Source organism: Wyeomyia smithii, chromosome 2 (genome assembly GCF_029784165.1).
Source record: "Wyeomyia smithii strain HCP4-BCI-WySm-NY-G18 chromosome 2, ASM2978416v1, whole genome shotgun sequence".
In the NCBI taxonomy this organism is placed as follows: domain Eukaryota; kingdom Metazoa; phylum Arthropoda; class Insecta; order Diptera; family Culicidae; genus Wyeomyia; species Wyeomyia smithii.
In genome coordinates, this window is record NC_073695.1 from 123,569,949 (window position 1) to 123,583,924 (window position 13,976).

Consider the following 13,976-nt stretch of genomic DNA (forward strand, 5'->3'; position numbering starts at 1 on the left):
ATATTTTGCATTTCCCCATGGATTGACTACATTCATCGTAGTGATTCAGTGTGTAATTTATGAATAGGAGCGTTTCTACGCGTCGCTCAAGCTATAGAGAATAATGGTATTCCTATCATATTTAAATTTTACCCACTTCGCGCAATCATCAGGTGGTTTGGATAGCTGAACGGATGTTGAACTGACGTAAAAACGCAATAAGACAAACTTTTTGCACTAGAAACGTAATCAGTGGAAGTGGAAATCATCTAAAAATTTATCTAAAATATCCATTAAATTCTTTAGCAGTCGGCGGGACCATCATCATCATCATTAGAAAACCTCCCTGCTCTAAAAGATAGGGCTACCATCAGGGCCGAAATCAAGCTTGCGGGGGCCCGGGGAGCAATTTTCAGTTGTCAAAATTTCAATAAAGAAGCTTGTCATACAGAAATCTAAGCTAAAGAACGTTTATAGAAGAATTATGTTAGTTTTGTTTAAATTTAAGTTTTTTTGAAGTGTCACGAAATTTTGTGTGGCGTTAGCCATTGGAAGTGAACTATTGTGGGGTCGTCAAATTCACGGTTTCGCCAAATTCACGGTAAAATCATTTTTTACCCTGATAAAATCGAAAAAGCACTGTATTTCTATTGTAGTTCTACGCTCCTTTTTTCTAGTCAACAACCTAAAATGGCCGAATACCACCCAATATGGATGTTTCCAGAACTAACATGATATCCAGAGGCCAGAAATTGACTACACGTGCTATTTTGAAATCCCAAACGGCGACCTCTGGTTTCTGGAAAAACGACGAAAATATAGGTACGAAAAAATTGGAAAAAAAAAATTTTTTAATTTTAACTCCTTTTATACCTATCAATATTAAGTTTACATTGTGTAGTTATGGAAGAAACAAATTCAGATTTTGAAAGTGGACTTTTTGATACTTAATATATAAAAGTTTTAGTAAAGCGGGCAATGTATGCAGTTTGCGAGGATGCGAAAATGAACGGGAATAGAAGGTGTGACTTTTAGGCTTAGAAAATTTTTTCCCTCATCCAGACGGGAACTGCATACATTGCCCGCTTTACTAAAACTTAAAATGTAAGTCATATGACAAAAATGAAATTAGTTCGTAAAATATAAAAGTTTATTCTTTGTTTTTTTTCCACAAAAGTATTTTTGTATTACGGGAGAGTAGTGACTGCCGTTTTAATGATAAATTTCGGTGTTTTCGATTATAGAAGTCAGTGGTTTGGTAACAGATTGTAATGCATGTGAAATATTGATGATCACAGTTGAAAATAAGTGGAAAAGTGATTTGGTCGTTCGGATTTCCAGTGAATGAAGTTCGAAGGATTTCTGATACATTGTCTTGAGAGCCAGTTTGTTCCATCCGCGTTTAGTGTCATATTAAGGGGGTGTAGTGGCGAAACAGAGAGCGAAAAGCGAAGTGTTGCGAGTTGTCATCGGTCTGCTAAATCTCAAAGCATATTAAAAGTACTAGTGTAAATTGACAAAGAAGATATTGTTCGCTCGCAATCCGTATACGCTTTCATTTTTTTACCAAGTGAACTATAGTTTTGATAAAGTGAGAATGGAAGCGCCAATAATGTAAAGGAATGGTTTCACTACGTTGATATTTGACATCAATTGAGCTTGTGTCATTTTTTTCTGAGCTTTGTGCGCAACACAAGACGTCTTCGCTGCTCCTGTTGCTACTCGTCCGTGCCAACAATCAAATGGGAATGGGAATCAAAAGGATAGGTACCCGATCAGAGGAGCATAACTAAAAAATTACAAAATTTTATCAACACGAGATACAAATAACAAATTTTGATGCGATTTCATATTCTTATATATGCGTTTGTTAACGAAATTGAATCTGAGTGAGTTATAATAATAAATCCTGAAATGACTTAATCCTGAAACAAGTCTAACACATTTTTCCTCTCTATCAAAACCTGTTATTTCTAACAATGGTTGTTATAATACTGTTCTATATGCTATCTTATTTTGTTAGAAAGCTGATACGTTAGTAGCAAAGTTTGATGTGGGTTTGATACTAGTGGAATCATTTTTGTTATAATTTCTGTTATTTTAACACCTAACGGGATCAAATTTAAAACACAGCCTGAAAGGTTTTACTCATAACAAACTAACAGCTTCTGTTACATTTTTGTTTTGCCTTTCTGATCGGGTATCGATCTATTTATTCTGGATCTATGTGAGGGGATCTTCGTAGCCGCAAAGTAACAGAATCCGCTTCGATAAGCAGGGAACCGTGGGTTCGAATCTTAGTAGAATTGAGGCCATTCGAAGTCAACGGACTTAAGTATGGTTTTATTCTCAGGCTCCCCATTAACCCTTCCTTCACGTTAAATTGTACGAAACCTCGACGAATGCCCCGTGACAAATATAAATCTCTTTCACAATAAAACTGGTTAGAGGGCCATTCAGCTGAAATCTCTTCAGGGAATTGTAGTTGAGGGATAATATTGGCCGGAGGCAACGAGGCTCGGAATAGAAACGCAAAAAGGAAAGGCATACACACAAGCACGATTTATAATAATCACAAGAATTATAATAATCTAGTATCACTCTCAATAGTGACATTGTTAATAATAAAAGTGCAGATTACAGCAAACACCCGGGCGATATCACAAAACATCTATGTTTCTGGTCGTAGTCATGAATCCATTCAAGAAAAAAATTCTGCGTGCAGTGCGTAGTAGACTTTGAAACAGTAACGGCCGAGCGAGGGGGATTTTGTTTTTTCTACTTTTGACGTTTTTTTTGTGTGCTACTTGCGACCGCGGCTTTGGAGAGGCCGAACGTGGGATTCTCTCGATCAACTTGCGCAGTGGGCTGGCGTTCAGCCGCAGAAGTAGGATGAATATCGCTAATAATTTAACAGCTACGCAATATATATTTTCGCTTGCCTTCGTAATGAGTAACTTCACACGCAAAATTGTGCGATTCGTCACTTACCATGGTGACCATACCCTAACTTTCCTTCGCAGTCGTGGAGATGTAGAGATAAACTCGGTCTCCGACCACAACGACTGTGAAACCTCCTTTACAATCTCCTTAGTTAACCTAACGACGTGGCCGGCGCACAGTGCGTTGAGTGTATGTTAATAGGGAAATGGGCCTATTATGTTTTAAGCTACTAATTGCATAAAAGTATTATAAGATTCACTGAATGGCAAAAGTGTCCCAAACGCCAACTTCCTAATCCAATACCAGAAACCGTTCGTTTTTCTGTAAAAGTTGTTCAAAGTAATGAAATATGAGGTTTATATATTAAATTCACCTTGAATAATTGCCAAAGTGACTCAAATGCAATTATAACGAAAATAAAAAAAAATATTTTTGATTTTTTTTTTGTGAATTATATTTATTTGATTACTACAAAAATATATATACACACTCAGATGTATCTTCTGATAGAGACAAGATCATACATCAAAGTTTTTTGAATGCCATTTCTCACAACAGAGTGCATTTTCAACTGTCGAAACATCGTCTAAAAAACGTAAATAGCGGTTGAATAGGCAAGTTTCGGCAGCTGAAACTACTGTAAGCGTTTGAAGAATACTATAAACGATGAGTGGTGAGAAAATCAGAGAGGTATTTTGATATGTATTTTTGTAATGCCCAATTGAACTTTGAACACCTTTTTTTTTAATCCTAAATACGCTTATGGATAATTGCTTTACTTTGTTGGCTAACGGACCGTTCTCCGGTCTAGGTCCGAACGAATTAGAGATGTCCAGCTTCTTTTGTCTTGGGCAGCCGTTCTCCAGTCTCCTCGTACACCAGCAGATCGTGCATCTTCTTCCACCGCGCACATCCACCGCGTGCGAGGCCTACCACAGAGTCGACGGCCTCTTCCTGGTTCTCTACTGAAGATAGTTTTGGCGACTCTCTCGTCATGCATCCTGGCTACATGTCCAGCCTACTGAAGCCTACCCAGCTGTATTACCTTCACTATATCAGCATGTTTGAATAGCTGGTACAACTCGTGATTCATGCGTCTGCGCAACACTCCATCTTCCAGTTTACCGCCAAGTATCGATCGCAGAACTTTACGCTCAAAAACTCCTAGCACTCGTCGATAAGCTTTCTTCAGCGTCCATGCTTCATGTCCGTAAAGGGCCACCGGGAGTATCAGCGTCCTATATAAAGCTAGTTTTGTGCAAGTTTGCAAACTACGGGACCTTACTGGTTACGTAGTCCGTAGAAGGCCTTGTTCGCAGCTGCAACCCGTCATTTTACTTCACGGCTCATATCGTTGTCACATGTCACAAGCGTTCCAAGATAAACGAATTCGTCAACCACTTCAAATCGTTCCCCATCTATCTCCACTTCAGAATCAACACCACGGGGACTCCCACGCTTTCTGCCAGCTACCATGTACTTCATTTTGGCAGAGTTAATGACAAGTCCCAATCTCGCTGCTTCCCTCTTAAAAGGTACGAAGGCCTCCTCCACGGCCTTACGGTTGATACCGATGATATCGTTGTCGTCCGCAAAACCAAGAAGCATGTGAGATTTCGTGATGATCGTACCGTTTCTTTCCACGTTTGCTCTTCGTACTCCACCTTCAAGAGCGATGTTGATCAGTAAATTGGAGAGCGCATCCCCCTGCTTCAGTCCATCCAACGTTACGAACGCGGCTGATGTCGCACCAGCTATCCGCACGCACGATTTCGATCCCTCCAGCGTCATACGACTCAGCTTAATTAGTTTCGTAGGGAAGCCGTGTTCCAGCATGATCTACCACAGCTCATTTCTTTTCACTGAGTCGTATGCCGCCCTGAAATCCACAAACATATGGTGAGTTGTACACCCGGAACTTATCGAGGATCTGCCGCAGGGTGAAGATTTGATCCGTCGTGGAACGCCGCTGTCGAAAACCAGCCTGGTATTCGCCAACAAAGGATTCCGTTAACGGTCTCAATCTGAAGAACAGGATACGGAAGAACACTTTATATGCGGAGTTGAGCAACGTTATACCTCGATAGTTGCCACAATCCAATCGATGACCCTTCTTATAAATAGGGTATATGAGGCCTTCCAACCAGCCGTTCGGCATTTGTTCATCCGCTCAGATCCTTAGTATTATATGGTGGATCGCATTGTACAGCCGCTCGCTTCCCGCTTTTAGAAGTTCGACCGGGATACCGTCCTTCCTAGCGGCCGGCACTAATAGCCTTTTTCACCTCCTTCTTTGTTGGTGGCGCCACAACTTGTTCGTCACTCATAATCGTCATCCTGTTCCTGCTCTACTCATCCAGCTCCTCACCGTTTTATAGCACCTGAAAATGCTCCTTACACCTGGCTGCACGGTCGGTTCATCAGTAAGCAGGTTGCGTCCTTGTCATTACACATTCCTGCTTCTGACTCTGTTGATAGTCCTATAGAATCTCCGCATGTCGTTTTGAGCATAGCTGTCATCTGCGCTGGCGAGCACCTGTTCCTCGTACTCGCGCTTCTTCCGACGGTGGGTTCTATTTTCGGCAGCTCTTGCCCCCTCTCTCTCTGTTCTGACGTGTAGCCACAGTGAGCATGCGGCTCCTGGCACGGTTCTTCTCATCTGTCGCACCGGCTAGCCCTGCTAGTATCGCTCCTGATACCCGCGCCACTGCCGCTGCTTCTGCTAAGTAAGGACCATCATATTCATCGTTCAGAACTAATGTTACTAGTTTGGATTGATTGATTGATTGATTTCTTTTTAGAGGGACCTTAACCCCAAAATTAGGCCAAATAGTACATTCCAGATTTATTAGGTCTACAATTCTGTCGTGCTTGGGAAAGTAAGCATCAAGCGACCAATCAAAGGTCGAATTTTGCCTTTTGACTAGGCTTAATTGTTAAGCAATCAATAGTACAATAGTTCGAATAATAAAATCACAATTTTCTGCATTTGGGAGGATTCTTAGAAGATTTTACAATCAATTCTAACTAACCTAAACTAACCGATTTATAAGCATTTGAAATTGGATGGATCTCACTTTTTCCGTTTTTAGATTTTAATTTTACATCCCTATGTAACCGAGCTTATTAAAATACTAATAGCACAAAATTAGCCCATAGGAACATCTGTGCAAAGTTTCAACCAAATCAAAAATCGTTGAAGACCAAATCAAAAAGCATTGCTAGAACGCATATTGTGCTCCATCGCACTCGTGCTTCCACTTGATGCTGAAACGTTAGGTGTTCGATCAGGTAACACGAACACAAGGCTGCAGGGTCAATGTTGTAACTGAATAAGTAATAATGTACGGTGTTAACTGTATAGACAATGAATAATCTTTTCACCATTTCCTCTTTTTTGTTTTTCGGACAATTTCAGAGATCATAGCAAACTTATTTACCGTTGGATAAAATAGGGAACCTATTTTAAGCAGCTTATGGAGCCTCTTATGTATTGAGACGAAATGCTCGAAGTGTGTAAGGTGAAATACAAACAAATTTTAACAGTAATCAATTGAAGTTCCCAATCGAGGGATACTAATCCAATCAGCTTCAACATTGTTTTACCAACTAAATTAAACTATTACAACAAAATGTTATTTGCAGTTTTATTTTTAATTAATTGTTCCTTATGTGAGCACCTAATTCACTATCAAAGTTCATAATACAGATAAATCCACCTAGCGGTGAGATCCGCCCTTTCTGATGACCTTCGATTTCTCGATTACAGACCAAATAACATTCGATATGGTTAACCAGATTGATGACCAAAAGCCCAAAATTTGACCCTGGACACCATTTAAAAATCCAGGATGGCTATTTCCGGTTTATCAAATATAGCTTGAAATGGCCAATTCCAAATATGAGAATTCTCGAACCGGGATGATACACGAAGACCGAAATTCATGTTTACATCACATTTTGAAATCCAAGATGGCAACTTCCTGTTTCAGAAAGCAACCTTAAGTGATCAAATATCATCCGGAGTCGGAATCAGGCTCAGAAGCCGAAAATCAACTCCATGGTCAAATACCGTCCAATATGAGTATATGATTCAAAATTTTAAAAATTCATCTGAGTGCAATAATTCGATACGGCAATATGCTGCAAATACTTTTGATCGAAATCTGGTTGACACCGGTAAACTGGTAGTGTTGGCAAGAAAAAAAAAACGATTTTCAGCATTTAATTCGACATACTCAACTTGGAACTACTACAACATATTTAGAGACATTTTGGCACCTGAATGTCTTCTGCAAAATTAATTTTTTGCTATTCCGTGTAAAAAAGACCTATCCGAATTTGCTCCGATTCTCCGATGCTTCGATCATACTCAAAATCGCTATAATTGTTCTGCAATGCTGCATCATAATTAAAACCATATTTTAAGTAACGGAAGGTTCAAGACCCAGGAGACCCTAACGTTTGATATTTTTGCATTATAGTAGTTTTTATAATGGAGACGCATGGTGTTTATGGTGGACTAGATAGAAAAAAATCTATCGCCAAAATCAAAAAATATGCTTTCGTGTAAACTTGCATGTGGTTTTGTAATATCCATTATATTTGCAGATAGATAGTTGAGGATGCATCTAAGTTAGATATCCTATTCTTAATTATTTCCAAGATAAGCTCTTTAAGCAGATTGACAACGACTGCATTTCTGCCTTCAAATATTGCTGAGTACCCCATTTCCACCACTTATTTGTACCAACAACCGCCACCTCGGAAAGGCGACTCAGCCCAAGGGCCTACCTTACGATCATTTATTTTCCTCAATCTTTCCTATAGACTCATATGTGTGAACCTTCAACTGCTTTTTGTGTTCTCGTTTTTTTTTGAAATTCCGCTTGTTTTTATATACGTGAAGCTTACACGTATGCCGACTACGTGAATCCTATGAAGTGAAATAGTTTTGCTGCACTGTATTACAAGTTAGCCGGAAAATCTAACTTAAAAATTCCGGCATAAAAAGGAAATCCACATTTTTCTCTTTTAATTTTTTTTTTATTCTCGCTTATTTTCCGTCGGTCTAGTTCCGCCACTGTTGTTGTGCCAATCACCGACGCCCGGGAAGCGACTCCACCCAGGACCCTAACTTGTCCTTTTTTATGGTTGCCATGATAACTCACTGTTGAGCATTTAACAAAACATAAACAAATCATTTTCCACCATTAGATTCGTTAAATTGGAAAACTCTGATTGGTTAAAAAAGAACCCTACTCTGGAAAGTGGAAGTTTTTTTGCATTTCTGGGATTCTCATACACCCATAAAATTTGTGCCAAAAGAAAGTTAGAGAAAGGAGGGGGAGGATCAAGACCCTTCACCCTGCTTTTTGATAATAAAAAAAAAACGGAAGCAAAAATAACTATAGTTGTCATGAAACATATATATCAATAACAACATATTAGTTTTTATTCAATCACTAATCATTAATTTATTGGCTGCAAATAAAACCAACAAATATTGAAGATAGGTTATTTTGAACATATCAGGTCAAAAATCAGAAATGCGACACCGTATACTCAAACAATTTTGAAAGATTTTTCACTGTACATAAAAACAATTAGAAATTCTTACGGTCAACCGACAAATACGAATAACATCAGTCAACGGTTAAAAAACTCATTCAAATAGGACCACTTAATACTACTAAATATTTATATTATTCATTATGCAGTATCAATTAATAGTAGTTCCTCTAATCTATTAATCAGTGACTCACGCCTTTACTACTATATCAAGATATGTTTTCTCATTGAATACACATTGAATACACATACCAAACACAAAATTATACGTATGGGCATAATAAACAGTTTCTAATAAAAAAAATCAACACAGGAAAAATGTACACGATTTAGAATGCTTGAATAAAAAAAGCATTCGACAGCTCGAAATTAACCAAAACATTTTGATGCATTCGGAGAGTATCACGAAAATTAAAATTTTCCATATACAGTTAGGAAAACTGTGCCACCACGCTAAACCACGCCGTTTTTAGGTAGAATAGAATACACAACAAGCAAATGATCTTATTTCTCACTTCGTGCAGGTGACGTCCTAAAAATTACCTTGTAAAAGTCACATTTCAGTGCTAGAAAACCATGTCAGCATCTGCGTCCTATGGCGTCACAAACAGATCGCATATCCATCCCACTAATAACTCGCGTTTTCCTTTCGCCCATGCACACTTTCCGCGTATATTATTCATCACTTCCTATATTTTATGAAATTTGCAATTTATTCGCATGTGTCCACAACGTATAAAACACTAAACCTGCCACTGTCGTCGTAGGGCAATCCAAAAGGTGTACAATTTTTAAACTGGGAGAAATGGTCATGTGAGGCTTGAGAATTTCTCACGCTAATAATAAAGAGTCAATATTTTTTTGCATCATTCACTTACTACAACAGGTACGCACTAGTATCGAGTAACTGGCATATCAAAAAAAGTATTTACTAAATAAAATAAAAATAAAAGGTTTCAAATATTTCCCAAATTCTTATTAGCATCTTTTCTACATTGACATCACGATGAAAGCGGAACAAGTTGGCGGGTCGAAACACCATTACAAGTCACGCTTTCTGTCGTATACACGCATCACTTGGGTGACCGTGGCAATAGAAAAATGTATAATTAGATTTACCTTTTCATCTTGCGATAACAAGTGTTTTTAAGTATTGACAATACGATGTTTTTTCTTCAGTGTTTGTTGCATCCGTGCATCAAAGCAAAGTGGGATTATTTTTTGGGATACTATCAAGGATTTTTTTGTGAGATGTGAATACTCGACATGATGACGTGCACTAGTTTGCCACTCGAAATAGCATTAAATTTAAAAAAAAAAGATCTAATGAGCTTGAATTGCGCCAATTTCTTCATCATCACACTCTGAGCTGTTCCTACATTAGTGTGGATACAAAATTTGATTGTATCTAAACAGCGCGAAACAATTGCCTTTGAGCTTTTTTCATATTATTTATTACACGATACGATTGGAATATTTTTTCATGGGAAATCAGCTATATTTTATTTGCATGCTACACATCTTAATGGTATTCCCCAAAGATACACATCAGTCACGTTTTCAATCTGGGTACATAGCTTCCACCGTTCTCACTTTCTCGAGTTGGTCAAACACCTAGTGCTATGGTATTAAAAATAAACGTATTTTAATAACTTATTAAAATTCGACCTATGCATCAACACCCCAGGGCGTCTGATTCGGAACATTACTCTTCATTGGGTTTCACTATTGCACCGTTCTGTCGATATTCATCCGTATCTGCCTAATTAATCATCGAATCTGTGCGCACTATTTTTAACATTGAACCCTGCTTTCAACTACTCTTTTGATAATACAAATCTAAGCATCTAACAAAAGAACCACGTTGAAAATTAAATAAAGCTCAAATTAAATATTTAGGATCGCAGAAATTCGGTATTTCACTTCTCGGCCAGAATGTGTCGCAAATAAACGTTCGCACGGCGTCGCGTTTCAATCCCAACTGGTGGGAAATGAAAATCGGAAAATGTAACGTAACGATTGCACGACCGCCAACCAGCTGTGTGCAGTAGAGCAAAAAGAAAATCCAAGTTACTATCGTACCAACAATTGTACTGAGAGAGTGCAAGAGAGCTGCAGAGAGGAAAATTTGTCATATCCATCGTTTGGTACGTCTTCAAACAAATGTTTTTCCACCTGCAGCTTGTTAGAAGCAAGCGATGTCAAAAAAGACTCGCATTCTGAGCAGCGGTACAGCAGGATTCAGTGGAGTCATTTTAGCTATGTTGGAGTGTTCTTCGATATACTATCGTTCATAACTTTGGTAGTTCTCAAATTTGCACAATGAACATAAGCGAAAAAAAAACTACCATTTCAATAATCAACAAAAGGCAGCTGTTTAACAAACCTGTGGAAAGAAAATCAACTTCAACACTACTACTTTCAAAGACTAAAACCAATGAGAAGGAGAGTTAACAACCTGTACCTGAGAAAAATTATAAATGACTGCAAAATACGATATGAGAATGGCGCATAGAGAAATAATTATTGAATAGTCCTTCGGTTGTCTCGATGGGTTGTTTCAAATATTTCTCATGTCCCGAGCCATGCAAACTTTTTTTTCTTCACCCAACATTTATTCGACACGACACAAGGGCTCTTCGGAAATATGAATCGCTCATTTCATACATTACCTATTTTTCATACGTTTGATTAATTGTAATAATTAAATAATATGAGTAAAATAATTTAGCTTTTCTAGCTTAGATAATAACTGTATTACCCTTTCTGTTACGCTTTCCGAAAAGTATAAGACTTAGGTCGAAAGTGTCAGAGCAAATCAACTTAATTGATTTTCTTTGCAACGGTTTAATCGATTTGAATGCTTTCGATTTTATTTGAATGGTTTTAATATTCTCTACTGGAAAAACAAGGCTTAAATACTAAAAATTTAAACAATACTAAAAATTGTTGTCTCAACCTACTCCTTGGAACATTTAAGTCGAAAATATGCGACACACGATCAAATAATAATGATAATAATGCTAATGTCCACCATCCATACAATTTTTTTAGAATTTATATGGGCAGTTGTCCACGGAGGGGGCGGGGGGGGGGGTGTGTTCAAAATCGTTACAAATCTGTCCACATGGTATGTGGATGGCCCCTTATATGATTAAACAACAAAAGCCACAAAAAAATCAGTATTTAGGGTAAAATACCTATTTCCGGCCTTTTAGACGGCCGTCCTTAACATTTTGATTTTTTTTGAGTTTTAACTGCTAAGCTTTTTTGCTTTTGGGTACGTATTAAACACTTTCAAATACGAACAATAGCTATGCAAACATGTGTTCATGATTTGATGCAATCGTGCTTGAGTCGAGGCCGAAATGAGTTTCACGGTTGGGTTGCTGATAATCTGTTTTCAGTCTTCAATTGTTTTAGTAATATAATGTGCAATATAACAGATTTCTCCATAAATATTCATTAAAAATCTTTTAGTTTATATCTACAAATAAATTTAGGATTACCGCTAGTAAAATAATAATATCCAGCTTTCCACGAGCAGTTATGGCGGAAAGTGCATGCTGCCCATTTTGACGTTTTCTGTAGGTCGGGTAATTTTCAATCGCAGTAACGGAGTGAAAAAAAATGCAACGTAGCATAGCAACTTCAATAAACAGTTTTGTTCATTTTGATCCAAACTTGCGCTCGACAAAATTCAAATAACAAAACGCCCATTGTTTGTTGAAGTTCCTATGCTACGTTACGATATTGTTTTATTTTCTACTCCGTTACTGCGATTGAAAATTCCCTGATCTACAGGAAACGTCAAAATGGGCTGCGTGCACTGTCCGCCATTACCGCTCGTGAAAAGCTGGATTGGCGGACAGTGCACACAGCCCGTAGAAAAATTTAACAACGTCGTAGAAAATATAAATCAACGTCGTAATGTAGCATAGCAACTTCAACAGACAATGGCCCCTTTGTAATTTAAATTTTGTCATGCGCATGCGTTATTTTCCCAAATTATGGTAAAATGCAAAAATTACTCCAATTTTAAAACCGGATAAGAACCCAGCTGAAGTTTCAAGTTATCGACCAATCAGTTTGCTTTCTTCAATAAGTTAACTGTTTGAGAGAATTATTCTTAACAGAATGATGTCACACATTAACGAAAATTCAATTTTTGCAGATGAACAGTTTGGTTTCCGCCATGGGCATTTCACTACTCATCAATTGCTCAGAGTTACTAATATGATACAAGCTAACAAATCTGAAGGTTATTCCACTGGAGCTGCTCTTTTAAACATAGAAAAAGCATTCGACAGTGTTTGGCATAAAGGTTTGATTGCGAAATTGCAAACTTTTAATTTTCCAATTTTCCTAATCAAAATTTTAAAAAATTATCTTACTGATCTCATTTTTCCGCATGAGCCTAGAGCTTCTTTCCTCAAACCAAACAATAATCACGTTGTCAAGATGAATGGGGTTATTTTAAGTTGGTCTGACAAGGTTAAATACTTGGAACTAATTTATGATAAAAAACTTATTTTCAAAGAGCACATTGAGAGTATACAAGCCAAGTGCATCAAATATAAGAGATGTTTATATCCTCTCATTAACAGGAATTCTAAACTTTGTTTAAAGAACAAACTTTTGATTTACAAACAAATGTTTAGACCAGCAATGCTTTATGCTGTACCGATCTGGTCAAGTTGCTGTTCAACAAGGAAGAAAACGCTCCAAAGGATTCAAAATAAAATTCTGAAAATGATTTTGAAGCGTCCTCCTTGGTTTGGTACACTCGAATTACATAGACTTACTGGTGTTGAACCATTAGAAGCTATGTCAAATAAAATTATTAACAATTTTCGACAAAAATCGTTGCAATCCTCAATCTTTATAGCCAATAAGTTAGCAATTAAGTTAGTTGTAAGTTTATTTCCCCTTTTCTGACAAGTAGGTTTAAATCCCTACGAATGATAAGTCCTAATGGCGAGAGCAAACAAATCCTAACAATTAAAATTACAAATTTCTAACAGTGTTGAGAAGTCACCATTTGTGATTGGACACACATACTCATTATTTACTAATATTTATCATAAATACTTAAGCTACTAACAAATCCCCCCCTTAAGAAAAATAATTTCAACACTATCAGGCAACTTATCGGATCGGTCATGCGCATGCGCGGATCAAAATAAGCAAAACTTTTATTAAAATTGCTACGCTACGTTGCAAAACTTTAATTTTTTTTTTAAGGGGGGATTTGTTAGTAGCTTAAGTATTCATGATAAATATTAGTAAATAATGAGTATGTGTGTCCAATCACAAATGGTGACTTCTCAACACTGTTAGAAATTTGTAATTTTAATTGTTAGGATTTGTTTGCTTTCGCAATTAGGACTTATCATTCGTAGGGATTTAAACCTACTTGTCAGAAAAGGGAAAGTAAACTTACAACTAACTTAATTGCTAACTTATTGGCTATGAAGAGAGCT

At 37.4% G+C, this 13,976-nt stretch overlaps 1 protein-coding gene across 1 annotated transcript in view; it reads right to left on the minus strand.

The window, feature by feature from the left end:
• Nucleotides 1–10,488, minus strand: part of LOC129725800 (uncharacterized) — a 181,548-nt gene extending 171,060 nt beyond the window's left edge. Inside the window, exons 1-2 of the mRNA XM_055682025.1 lie at nucleotides 9,613–10,488; nucleotides 9,037–9,400 (exon numbers count right to left, since the gene is read on the minus strand). The gene's annotated coding sequence lies outside the window, so the exon portion shown is untranslated. The remainder of the gene's footprint in view (nucleotides 1–9,036; nucleotides 9,401–9,612) is intronic.
• Between the last annotated feature and the right edge of the window lie 3,488 nt (nucleotides 10,489–13,976).